This window comes from Sminthopsis crassicaudata, chromosome 5, assembly GCF_048593235.1.
Source record: "Sminthopsis crassicaudata isolate SCR6 chromosome 5, ASM4859323v1, whole genome shotgun sequence".
Taxonomy (NCBI): Eukaryota; Metazoa; Chordata; class Mammalia; order Dasyuromorphia; family Dasyuridae; genus Sminthopsis; species Sminthopsis crassicaudata.
Window position 1 is genome coordinate 112,752,854 of NC_133621.1, and position 12,072 is coordinate 112,764,925.

Sequence of the window (12,072 nt, forward strand, 5' to 3'; positions counted from 1 at the left end):
ATCAAAGTTATGATTTCAATGTCCTCCACGGAGATGAGTTTCACATAATAAGAACTCATTAAACACATTTTGATTTGATTCATATCAGGACAGGAAGTTAAGAACAACATAAATAACCCTGCACAACAAGTTAGAACAGCAAAAGAAGGAAAAAAATTTAGATTTCTGACAGAAATTGTGGGTGGAGTTCAGGGAGACACATGGATGTTGGAGCACACCAGAATTCTCAAGGAGACAGAATAGAGAATTTATTGTCCCAATTAGAGACAGGAAAAACCTGGTTTTAATTAAATATTTAGCCATCTTCTCCACTAACAATCTTCTTGGATGCCTTATTATGGTGGGGGGTGGTAATCCTGCATCCTTGTAGGCTGGGCCAGTAGTTTCAGCCCTGGCACATCCATCTGAGGTAGTCAGCTTTAAGACAGGTCAAGCAATAACTAAGTCTCTGTCATCCAAGAGCCAGCTGAACCAAATTTATATGGGAGCTGGTTGGTTCTGAGTAAGAGTCCTGGCCTTTGAGTTGGGAAAACCTATGTTCAACAACTACCTCAGTCCTTATTAGCCCTGTGACTCTGGGCAAGGATGATGGCTTCTCAGTCCTAGGTGACCACCTAATGTTCCAGATCCTAGTGGGAATGCTACTGCCCAGTAAGTCATTTGCTAATGACATCTGAGCCTCAGTTTCAAAATTGGTAAAATGGGGATAGTAAAAGCACTCATCCCACAGTGTTGTGAGAAAAAAATAAAATGATGTAAAGGATTTTGGTGTTGTTAGTTATCATCATCTTTATCACAATGAGTTACTAGGTGATTTTTTTGTTCACAGAAACTCATGAAGAGCATCCATTAAATAAAGAAATAGGATATAGAACACTGGGAAGCATATAGGATTTGAAGTCATGAGAGGATGGTGTTCAAATTCCACCTGATACTTTTAAAAATGTAATATTATCTATTTTTATTGTATTTGGATAAATATTTCCCAATTATGGGGTTAGGTGATTTCCCCAAGATCACACAGCTAGTAAGTGTCTGAAGCTGAATTTGAACACAGATCTTTCTGACTCCAGAGCTGGTACTCTATCTTCTGCAGCACTTAGCTGCCCACTCTAATATTTTCTATTTGTGTGACTGCAGGCAAATTGCTTAACTATTCTGAGACCTGGTGTTCTTACCTGAATAAAGGAGCCCCATTCTACCGTTCCAGTATTATCTCACATTATCCCCCTTTCATCCTCTCCAAATAATACCTATCTCACATAATGATCAAGAAGATCTATTAATAGCAATTAGCTTTAAATAGTGCTTTAGTGGCACAGTGGATAGTGAGCCCAGCTTGAAGTCAGGAAGACTCATCCATCTTTCTGAGATTAAATCTGGCCTCAGATACTTACTAATTGTGTGACTCTCAGTTTCTGTATCCTATCAGTTTCCTTAAATGAGTTGGGAAAAAAATGACAAACAACTCCAGTATCTTTGCCAAGAAAAAGAGGTGCAATAAGGCTTTCGAAGATGTTATAGACATTATTTCATTTGATCCCCACAACAACACAGGTACTATTCTGATTCCCATTTTACAACTTGAGAATAGTGAGACATAGAGAGGTTAAGACACTTACTAAATCTAGTAAGTGAGGACAGATTTTATCTCAGATCTTCCTGACTTCAGTGTCTAGCTAACTTCTCTAAGATAAGGTATGTAAAAAACAAAACAAAACAAAAAACACTGAAAATTCAAAGTACTGTAAAAATGCCAGCTATTATTATTAGTACTACCCAGACATGAAGGGCTTGTGAGTTGCCTAAATAAGAGATATAACCATGTTGGTTAAATCTGGACCTAGAAATTGAAGTTAGACTCTCTGAAAGGGAGGAAGAGCCCAAGGTTACATTATCCACGACTTTGGACAACGAACTGAAATGGATTCCTTCTCTGCCATATTCTCTGTAACTGGGAAAGTAGTGCTCCAACTAGGCGCTGGACAGTGAAGTGATCACCAAAATGCTTTCTGCTCAGAAGCCATTAGTGTCTCCCCTCACCAGGAGAACCAAACCCATGTATCCATTAATTCTTTAGACTGTTGTATTCCAGGTTTCACTCTCACACAAATACATCATAGGAGACTTGGGACTTTTCTTGTGAAGAACTCTGAAGGCTAAATTGAGCTGAAAGTTTAGATTTGATGGCTCTGAGCACTGAATGCCATTCTTGGTTTAAGTCAGTGACCCCTTCTTTCTAACTGTAGACATAAAACCTTGCTGTTCCAGCACGAATGTAAACAGTTTTGAGGAACTAAGAGCAGTGTAATGTAAATATGTTTTGATGTTTCTTTTATTTTCGAGTTCTTTGGGAAGTATCCAAAATCAGTCATCTGTAAATTGTTGAGTTGATAATGCTTTCTCCGCTTCTGTGAATATATACAAGATGTGAATGAAACTTGCTAGATAGGAAGAAAATTTCAGGTCTCTCTCTCTCTTTTTTGCAATTGCTGTTAAGACTTGTATAAGTATGACTTCTTTATTCAAGGCATGTTGTTGTTCATTTGTTTGAGTCATGAAGTTTTTTTGGTCAAGATACCGAAGGGTTTTCTATTGCCTTCAACAGCTCGTTTTACAGACAAAGAAACTGAGGCAAATAGGATCCCACAGTTAGTGTCTGAGGATGGATTTGAACTCAGGATTCTTGACTCCAGGCATGACATGCTATGAATGATTTTGATGTATGGAGGAAGCCTTTATCAATCCCACTATATATTTATCTTTTATACCTTATAATATCTTTCCTCAAACTTCTCTGCCAATTTTGTTTTTATTCTATACACACGCACATGTTGTCTTCATGTTGGAATGTAAGCCCTTTGAAGACCCAGACAGTTACATTTTTGCTTTTTTTATTCTCAGGATTTTACACAGTCTCTGGCACACAGGAAGCACTTACAGAATGTTTGTGGATTGATGACTGATTGTTTAATGGGGAAGAAATATACCTTGTAGAAAAAAGCATATAAGATGGCACTTTGCTCTACCAATTCAAAAAAAATTTAAACATAACAAACTAAACACAGTATTTTGTTTCTTTTAGTCAAGAAATTTAAAAATAAGCACAGTATTGTCTCTTTTAGTCAATCATGGCAGCATAAAGGGATCTATAGTTAAAAGTCAGCATTTATTAAGCATCTATGTGTCAGGCACTGTACTGGGGGCTGGGAATACTGAGAAAGGCAAGTTCTTCCCTTCAAGGAACCCACAATTTAATGCCTCCTTGTTTCCTAATAGTATTCTCACCAAGGATGCCCTTGATTTGTGCAGAGATGATTCTCATAAAGATTGCACGTAAACTGGAGAGAAGACATGTAGGTTGTTGGTCACTGATGTTTCCTTGGGTGTCTTTTTGGAATGACTAGAAGGTCCATCTGAGATTTTTTTTCATGCCTCCATTAGTGTCTCTAACTCCCTCACATGTGTGCTGCAGCCATCATGGATCTCCTTTGGTTGCCTTCTGCATCTTTGTACTTTTTAGTGGGGAGCCACCTGGGGTCATCCTGACTTTATCTTGTTACTGGACCCTGATGACCCTGGAAGAGAAAATAAGAACAATGACTTTACACAGCGCTCCTTCACTTAATTAACTCCAGTCCACACCACTGTCCAATGTCATCGGCCCTCTTCAAGATCAAAGAACAAATGACAACAAACTTTTTAGTGACTCATAATTTCCTTAGAAGCACATTTGGGTCTGTGATGTTAAGGTCTAAGTGTGATAGTTCCACTGACATTTATAGAGAAGTTAATTTGTCATGATTTTTAGAAATCTTTTCTAAAACTCCTTGAATTATTTAAACAAATAGATAATTAAGCATGTGAAACTGTTAACAGGAATGACACTAACAACAATTATAATAATTTATAAAGAAATTTAACCACTATAAATTAATTAACACAATAAAAAGACTAAAGGTTGTTTCATTGATTGTAACGAGCTGTCGTCTCCAGAAGCTGCTGGATCGCTCTCTGGGAAGAGATCTGCTGTGTCTACTCAAATCTCTCATACAGATTCTTCTTCCTGTAGTGAACCTTTGTCTCCACGCAGTTGCTGTTAACTCTTGTCCTTAGAAGTGACTTCCCTTCCTGCAGAGAGCCCCGTCAGGCCTGATGTAATGCAGAGAGTCTTCTTCTTGAATCCTGGCTCTGAATCTCCTCCAGCTCCTATCCTTCTCCAGGCCGATCTGCCCTCTGCGCCCATTGCTGTCTCTTTTTATCCTCCCAGAGAATGGGCGTGGGATAATGCAAGGGCTTCTGGGAAGAACCACCCCAGCCAATGAGCTTGCCCCCTCTATCAAGTCAACCTGAGTTCTCACCTTGTAATTGTCCAGAAAACCTGAATTCTCACCTTGTCACCATCCAGACAACCTCAGTTCTCACCTAGTAATCCCAACATCTCCCCCTTTCTTTTGATTTAGAACATAGGACAGTCATGACCTTGAAACATAAATCCATCAATATGGGAAATATTACAGATAATTACATAAATGACCTTGAAACATAAATCCATCAATATGGGAAGTATTACAGATAATTACATAAATTACATAAGCATATAGTAACATAGTAACATAACGCATGCTAGAAGTATATAACATAATCAAATAATCATAAATTGAAAATTTATAAATGTCCATAAGTCCATTGTCCATTAGTCTCATCTTGTGTGAGGAAGTCCAATGATTCCTGCTGATTTTAAAGTTCTTTAACAGTCTTTTTATTATCCATGCTCTTTCGGTGTAAGATGTTTCTTAGATCTTCTCCTTTATTTTGAGGTCTTTCTCTTTTTCTGTCTCTCTCTGGTGGACAAGGCGAATATGACTCGTTGGCACCCATCTGATTCCTTCTCCTGCTGAAGAAATACAAGCAAACCCTCTCCCCCAGGCAGTTAACCTATCTGGTCCCTTCCATTCACCACTTTCTGGATCTCTCCACATCACCTGGCGATTATCTAAGGACAGTGGAGATGCTCTCACTGGACACTGCCCTTCTGGTGGGTTATAAAACCTGTCTGCTGGAGCCAGTGCATCTTTGTCAAAAATTAGAAAATTAATGGTATAGAGAACTAAATTTAGAAGTTCCCTAGGGCTACCTGTGGCTCCCCCTTTCTTTTGTTTTTGGAGGAGTGTCTTAATATCTCTGTTTCTTCTCTCTACTATTGCCTGCCCTTGAGGATTAAAGGGTATGCCCGTGGTATGTAAAATCTTATACTGTGCACAAAAGTGTGTAAAATGTTTGGACGTATATGCAGGTCCATTGTCTGTTTTTATTGCTTGTGGCACACCCATAATTGCAAAAGCCTGTATAAGGAATTCAGTGACCACTCGGGCTGTCTCTTTTGCTGCTGGCATTGGTCCCTGTTCGGGCGCCAAATTGCAAAGGTCTGGTCTAGCTCCTCTTGTCAGGATAAGCAAAAGTCCTTGCCCCACGTTGGGCGCCAATTGTAACGAGCTGTCGTCTCCAGAAGCTGCTGGATCGCTCTCTGGGAAGAGATCTGCTGTGTCTACTCAAATCTCTCATACAGATTCTTCTTCCTGTAGTGAACCTTTGTCTCCACGCAGTTGCTGTTAACTCTTGTCCTTAGAAGTGACTTCCCTTCCTGCAGAGAGCCCCGTCAGGCCTGATGTAATGCAGAGAGTCTTCTTCTTGAATCCTGGCTCTGAATCTCCTCCAGCTCCTATCCTTCTCCAGGCCGATCTGCCCTCTGCGCCCATTGCTGTCTCTTTTTATCCTCCCAGAGAATGGGCGTGGGATAATGCAAGGGCTTCTGGGAAGAACCACCCCAGCCAATGAGCTTGCCCCCTCTATCAAGTCAACCTGAGTTCTCACCTTGTAATTGTCCAGAAAACCTGAATTCTCACCTTGTCACCATCCAGACAACCTCAGTTCTCACCTAGTAATCCCAACAATTGACAATGCAATTGACAGTTGCTGCAAGATCAGAAAATATGGATTCATGGGTCCAATGCCCATACCATAGCATGAGATATTCAGCCCCCTTTGAAAAATGCCAAATAGCATTCCCCCCAAATCTGTTTACACTATGGGGAAAATGTTGAGGATGGATCCTATTATCACTACTTTTGTAAATACAAATCTGGGTGTAACATGGCATGAATTGTACAAGAGGCTTATTCGGCGAGGGGCAGTAAGTGACTAGGATAACATTGAGGGGGTGTCTCACTAGGGACAGGGGAAGATAGTCCCAAGGCGAAAATAGTTCCCAGGGGGCACAGAGGGAACCCTGAGTTTAGTTCACCAAATGCCACAATACTGTGGGGAGGAAGTATTACAGAAACCAGAGAGATGTTATTGATGATATTGTAGTGTAGTGATCCCTACACGGAGTCTGGAGAAGGAGATAAGAAAAATACTGCACGGATGATTTCAGGGAGGCCTGGAGAGACTTACATGAACTGATGCTGAGTGAAATGAGCAAGACCAGGGGATCATTGTACACTTCAACAAGAATACTGTATGATGATCAATTCTGATGGATGTGGCCCTCTTCAACAATGAGATGAACCAAATCAGTTCTATTTGCTCAATAATGAAGAGAATCAGCTACACCCAGAGAAAGAACTCTGGGAAATGAATGTGAACCACAACATAGCATTTCCAATCCCTCTGTTTTTGTCCTCTTGCATTTTTGATTTCCTTCTTAGGTTATTTTTACCTTATTTCTAAGTCCAATTTTTCTTGTGCAGTAAAATAACTGTTTGGACATGTGTACATGTATTGCATTTAACATATACTTTAACATATTTAACATGTATGGGACTACCTGCCATCTGGGAGAGGGGTGGGAGGAAGGAGGGGAAAAGTTGCAACAGAAGGTTTTGCAATTGTCAATACTGAAAAATTACCCATGCATATATCTTGTAAATAAAAAAGCTACAATAAAAAAGAGTGAGCACGGTGCTCACTCTTGTGCACTGAATTCACGTTTGTTGAGATACTGATGATGGTGGTCTCTGTAGTGTCCCCTGCCCAGAAACAATGATTCTGGATTTTCAGGTTCAGAGAAAGAGAAAGCTACATGAAGAAACAAAACAGGGACATACGACCACTCAATCATAAATTGGTCATGAAGAGGAAAACTTCAAGTCCTCAAATGGTCACTGGAGCACCCAGTGAGGGTCTGCCTGAAACATGAGAACCAGACTATCACCATACATGTGTCCAGCTGGGGAGGCCTTCAATTTTGACAGCCACAGGGTCATCAGCGTGACCTTGTAACAGACTGACCCAATCCTTTATTTGCCTCCCAGAGAAAATCTGGTTAAGGTGATCTTCCAAGTGGGATTCACTTTTTCCACTTTTGTGGATGATTGGGAGGTCCAGGAGATATGAAGAGTCTTAGCTATGCCTTCAACCATTTGGGATGTAAAGCTAGGCCCATTTTCCTTTGCAACAATCGAGGAAGACCAAAACATGGAATAATCTTGTTAAGGAAGAACTTTGTGACCTCCAGGGATTTTTCAGAGCAGCATGGAAAGGTTTCTACCCAATTTGTGACTGTATCTATGGGAACCAAAAGGATGGCAGATGAGTAAAGTACATGCTTTGTAGACCTGCCGGACTGTTTCTGAAAAGCCACGGCCTGTACATGCTGACCCTACTCCAATTACAATAAAGGACTTGGAGGGCATTTAAGCACTTAATTCCAGAACACAACATATCAAATAGGATGTTTATAAGAAAAAATGTGTGTCCTATAAGACATACAGTACAAACAGAAGTTACTTCCACATTTGTAATAGACTTAAACACACACAACTTTTCCATTGCCATAAACAAAATATTCCGTTAAGTTACATCTTCTATGAAAACTGGTTACACTAAAATTATCTTCTCCAAACCACACCACAGAGGTTTCTGATTTAGTTTTAATAACAATACATAATAACTGGGGTCCCACAAATGGTGGTTAGTTTGTAGTTAATACTCAATTTTTTACCATTAAATAATTCATTATTCTTACATAATTTTGAAATATTTAAAGATCTCTTTTCCTGCAGGTACATATAGCTAATAAGAGGCAGATGAGTGGATCAAATATTCATTTGCCTAATGAGTATATTTTCAGATTGAAAACAGTAAGATCTTATATATTGCATTGTGCTCCTGTCTTCTATTGACTAATTATTCTGATTATAGAAATTTGACATGAGAAGGAAAAATAGGGATATGATTATAAGAGCATCAAACTGGTCCTTCAGACCTAAAGACACATATATGGCAGGATAATGTATCCTTAGCTCTGACAAGCTTTAGGTAAGAGTCACAGTTGACAACCAATCCTGCAGTAGCAATTCTGCCTCATAGTCCGACTCAGATTACCAGGTGGGAAACATTTTTTTAAATTTAATTTTTATTTTATTTTATAATTATAACTTTTTTTTGACAGTACATATGCATGGGTAATTTTTTACAACATTATCCCTTGCACTTACTTCTGTTCAGATTTTTTCCCTTCCTCCCCCAACCCTCTCCCCCAGATGGCAGGCAGTCTTATACATGTTAAATATATTACAGTATATTCTAGATACAATATATGTGTGTAGAACCGAATTTTTTGTTGCACAGGAAGAATTGGATTCAGAAGGTAAAAATAACAGTTTACACTCATTTCCCAGTGTTCCTTTTCTGGATGTAGCTGGTTCTGTCCATCATTAATCAATTGGAATTGGATTAGCTCTTCTCTATGTTGAAGATATCCACTTCCATCAGAGTACATCCTCGTACAGTATCATTGTTGAGTGTATAATGATCTTCTGGTTCTGCTCGTTTCACTCAGAATCAGTTGATGTAAGTCTCTCCAAGCCTCTCTGTATTCCTCCTGTTGGTCATTTCTTTCTTTTTTTTTTTTTTTTAAATTTTTTATTTTATTTTATAATTATAACATTTTTTGACAGTACATATGCATGGGTAATTTTTTACAACATTATCCCTTGCACTTACTTCTATTCAGATTTTTTCCCTTCCTCCCCCAACCCCCTCCCCCAGATGGCAAGCAGTCTTATATATGTTAAATATATTACAGTATAATTTAGATACAATATATGTGTGTAGAACCGAATTTTTTGTTGCACAGGAAGAATTGGATTCAGAAGGTAGAAATAACAGTTTACATTCATTTCCCAGTGTTCCTTTTCTGGATGTAGCTGGTTCTGTCCATCATTAATCAATTGGAATTGGATTAGCTCTTCTCTATGTTGAAGAAATCCACTTCCATCAGCATACATCCTCGTACAGTATCATTGTTGAAGTGTATAATGATCTTCTGGTTCTGCTCGTTTCACTCAGCATCAGTTGATGTAAGTCTCTCCAAGCCTCTCTGTATTTCTCCTGTTGGTCATTTCTTATAGAACAATAATATTCCATAACATTCATATACCATAGTTTACCCAACCATTCTCCAATTGATGGACATCCATTCATCTTCCAGCTTCTAGCCACTATGAAAAGGGCTGCCACAAACATTTTGGCACATACAGGACCCTTTCCCTTCTCTAGTAGTTCCTTGGGGTATAAGCCCAGTAGTAGTATGGCTGGGTCAAAGGGTATGCACATTTTGATAACTTTTTGGGCATAATTCCAGATTGCTCTCCAGAATGGTTGGATTCTTTCACAACTCCACCAACAATGCATCAGTGTCTCAGTTTTCCCACAGCCCCTCCAACATTCATCGTTATTTGTTCCTGTCATCTTAGCCAATCTGACAGGTGTGTAATGATACCTCAGAGTTGTCTTAATTTGCATTTCTCTGATCAATAGTGATTTGGAACACTCTTTCATATGAGTGGAAATAGTTTTAATTTCATCATCTGAAAATTGTCTGTTCATATCCTTTGACCATTTATCAATTGGAGAATGGCTTGATTTCTTATAAATTAAAGTCAATTCTCTGTATATTTTGGAGATGAGGCCTTTATCAGAACCTTTAACTGTAAAAATGTTTTCCCAATTTGTTACTTCCCTTCTAATCTTGTTTTCATTAGTTTTGTTTGTGCAGAAACTTTTTAATTTGGTGTAATCAAAATGTTCTATTTTGTGATCAATAATGCTCTCTAGTTCTCCCTTGGACACAAACTCCTTCCTCCTCCACAAGTCTGAGAGGTAAACTATCCTATGTTCCTCCAATTTATTTATGATTTCATTCTTTATGCCTAAATCTTGGACCCATTTTGATCTAATCTTAGTATGTGGTGTTAAATGTGGGTCCATACCTAGTTTCTGCCATACTAGTTTCCAGTTTTCCCAGCAGTTTTTGTCAAATAATGAATTCTAATCCCAAAAGCTGGGATTTTTGGGTTTGTCAAACACTAGATTGCTATTTTTATTCACTATCTTGCCACCAGGTGGGAAACATTGCTGTTCAGAGGAACACAACATGATGGGGAAACTGAGCCAGAAGGATGCTAATGTAACTTTAAGTGAAAGATGGCTTTCCCAGCTTTTGTCCAGATACAGACCTCCACTACTACAGTTCAGGATGCATTCTCTGAGGAATCTGTGGCATTTCTCTGGAATGGTGAATTACTGACTTGATGATCCATTAGACAATCATATTTTATTCAAAACTCAAAAGGATATCAGTTACAATCTCAAGAGATTTTTCCTAAATAGCAAGTTTCACTAATCACAACATATAAAAGCAATAAAAATTTATCTATATAAGAGATTTCCCTTAACATTTTTCACTTGTTTTTCTTCCTTTCTCCTGAGTTTAAAGTCCTCCTGATGCAAAAATGAATCACTAGAAATCATTTCTGTAGAAGAAACTTGTAGATTCTCAGTAAACCCATTCCTTTTGGGAGGAACTATATAACCCAAACAAGTTCTTTTCTCAGGTCAGATGACCTGGCTCACAAGTTGATTTCAAAAAACCTGACATGTTTACAAATTACAATAGGGACCTCAGAGAAGGGACTGAGTGTGCTTTCCTGCCTATCCAACCCAACTACTTTTACAGCTTCTGTGGAATGTGCTCTTTGAAATCTCCCCCCACTTTGTGAAGGAGGGAAAGACCTCATTGTGAACTGCTCTAAATAAAAAAACCAAGCCAGATAAGGTTTTCAGCTCATCCCCTCCTTTCCAAATACAGTAATGATTAGTTTTAAATTCTAATATTATGACAATAACTCCAAATAACTTAACAATCCTACAAGTTTTATAAATGATAGCTAAATTGCCTTAATTAACTTCAAGCAAAATTGAAATAAATAATCAGTTACCTAGACTGCACTTACAAAATATAAAACAGTTATCAGGGCATATAAAAGAACATAACTGGCTTTAAACAAACTTTCTATCTTCTTTTAATTGTTCATTTCATACTCTTAAATATTCAGGCTACTGGATGACAAGCTAAAGAGTATTTACCTTGGGGCTACTGACTGCAGCCCAATCAATCCAACTCTGCACAAGAGCCCGGGTCAGTTGGTCTCTTTCACTTCCTCCTTCACTTCTCCCTTTGGGCTCCTTGCTCAGCAGAGAGGAGAACATCAGCCTGCTGTGGAGATTGTAGGAACAAAGTGTCCCAGGGTCAGCTGCCCCCAAATAGGAAGAGTGGTCTTTCCCCATCAAGTCATGTGATCCCAGACGAGCCCCCCAAACTGTGTGGGGTAGGAGACCCCAACCCAAAACGACCACTCAGAGATCTCTCAAAGTGAAGGTGGGAAGTTTTATTAGAATCCCATGAGAAGCGGGAAGTCCTTAACTCTGGGAAGTCGAGAAGTTGGAGGCTAATTTACAGGAGTTAAATAAGAAACGGTTAAATAAGAAAGCACTACCCAATCCCTCCCCCAAATCCCCTTATGCAAAGCCTTTATTCCAGATTGGCTCTTGGGGTTACTTTTACCTTATATGGAGGGTGGGTGATAATGGGCTGACTAGAGATGAGGTAACTACATAGAAAGTTTCCTTTCTTCAAGGTCAAATGATTTCTAAGAAAGCAGAGCTGAGGCCTAAGGCTTTCCTTACTTTAGCAGACAGTTTCTCAGAAAGCACATTGCTTGCCCC

The 12,072-nt window shown here is 38.9% G+C and overlaps 1 long non-coding RNA gene across 1 annotated transcript; it reads right to left on the reverse strand.

The window, feature by feature from the left end:
* Positions 1-260: 260 nt before the first annotated feature.
* Positions 261-11,786, reverse strand: LOC141543073 (uncharacterized). Its single transcript, XR_012482322.1, has 2 exons — positions 11,434-11,786; positions 261-3,578 (listed from the first exon to the last, which is right to left on the reverse strand). It is a non-coding gene; the product is annotated as an uncharacterized LOC141543073 (long non-coding RNA).
* Positions 11,787-12,072: the final 286 nt, after the last annotated feature.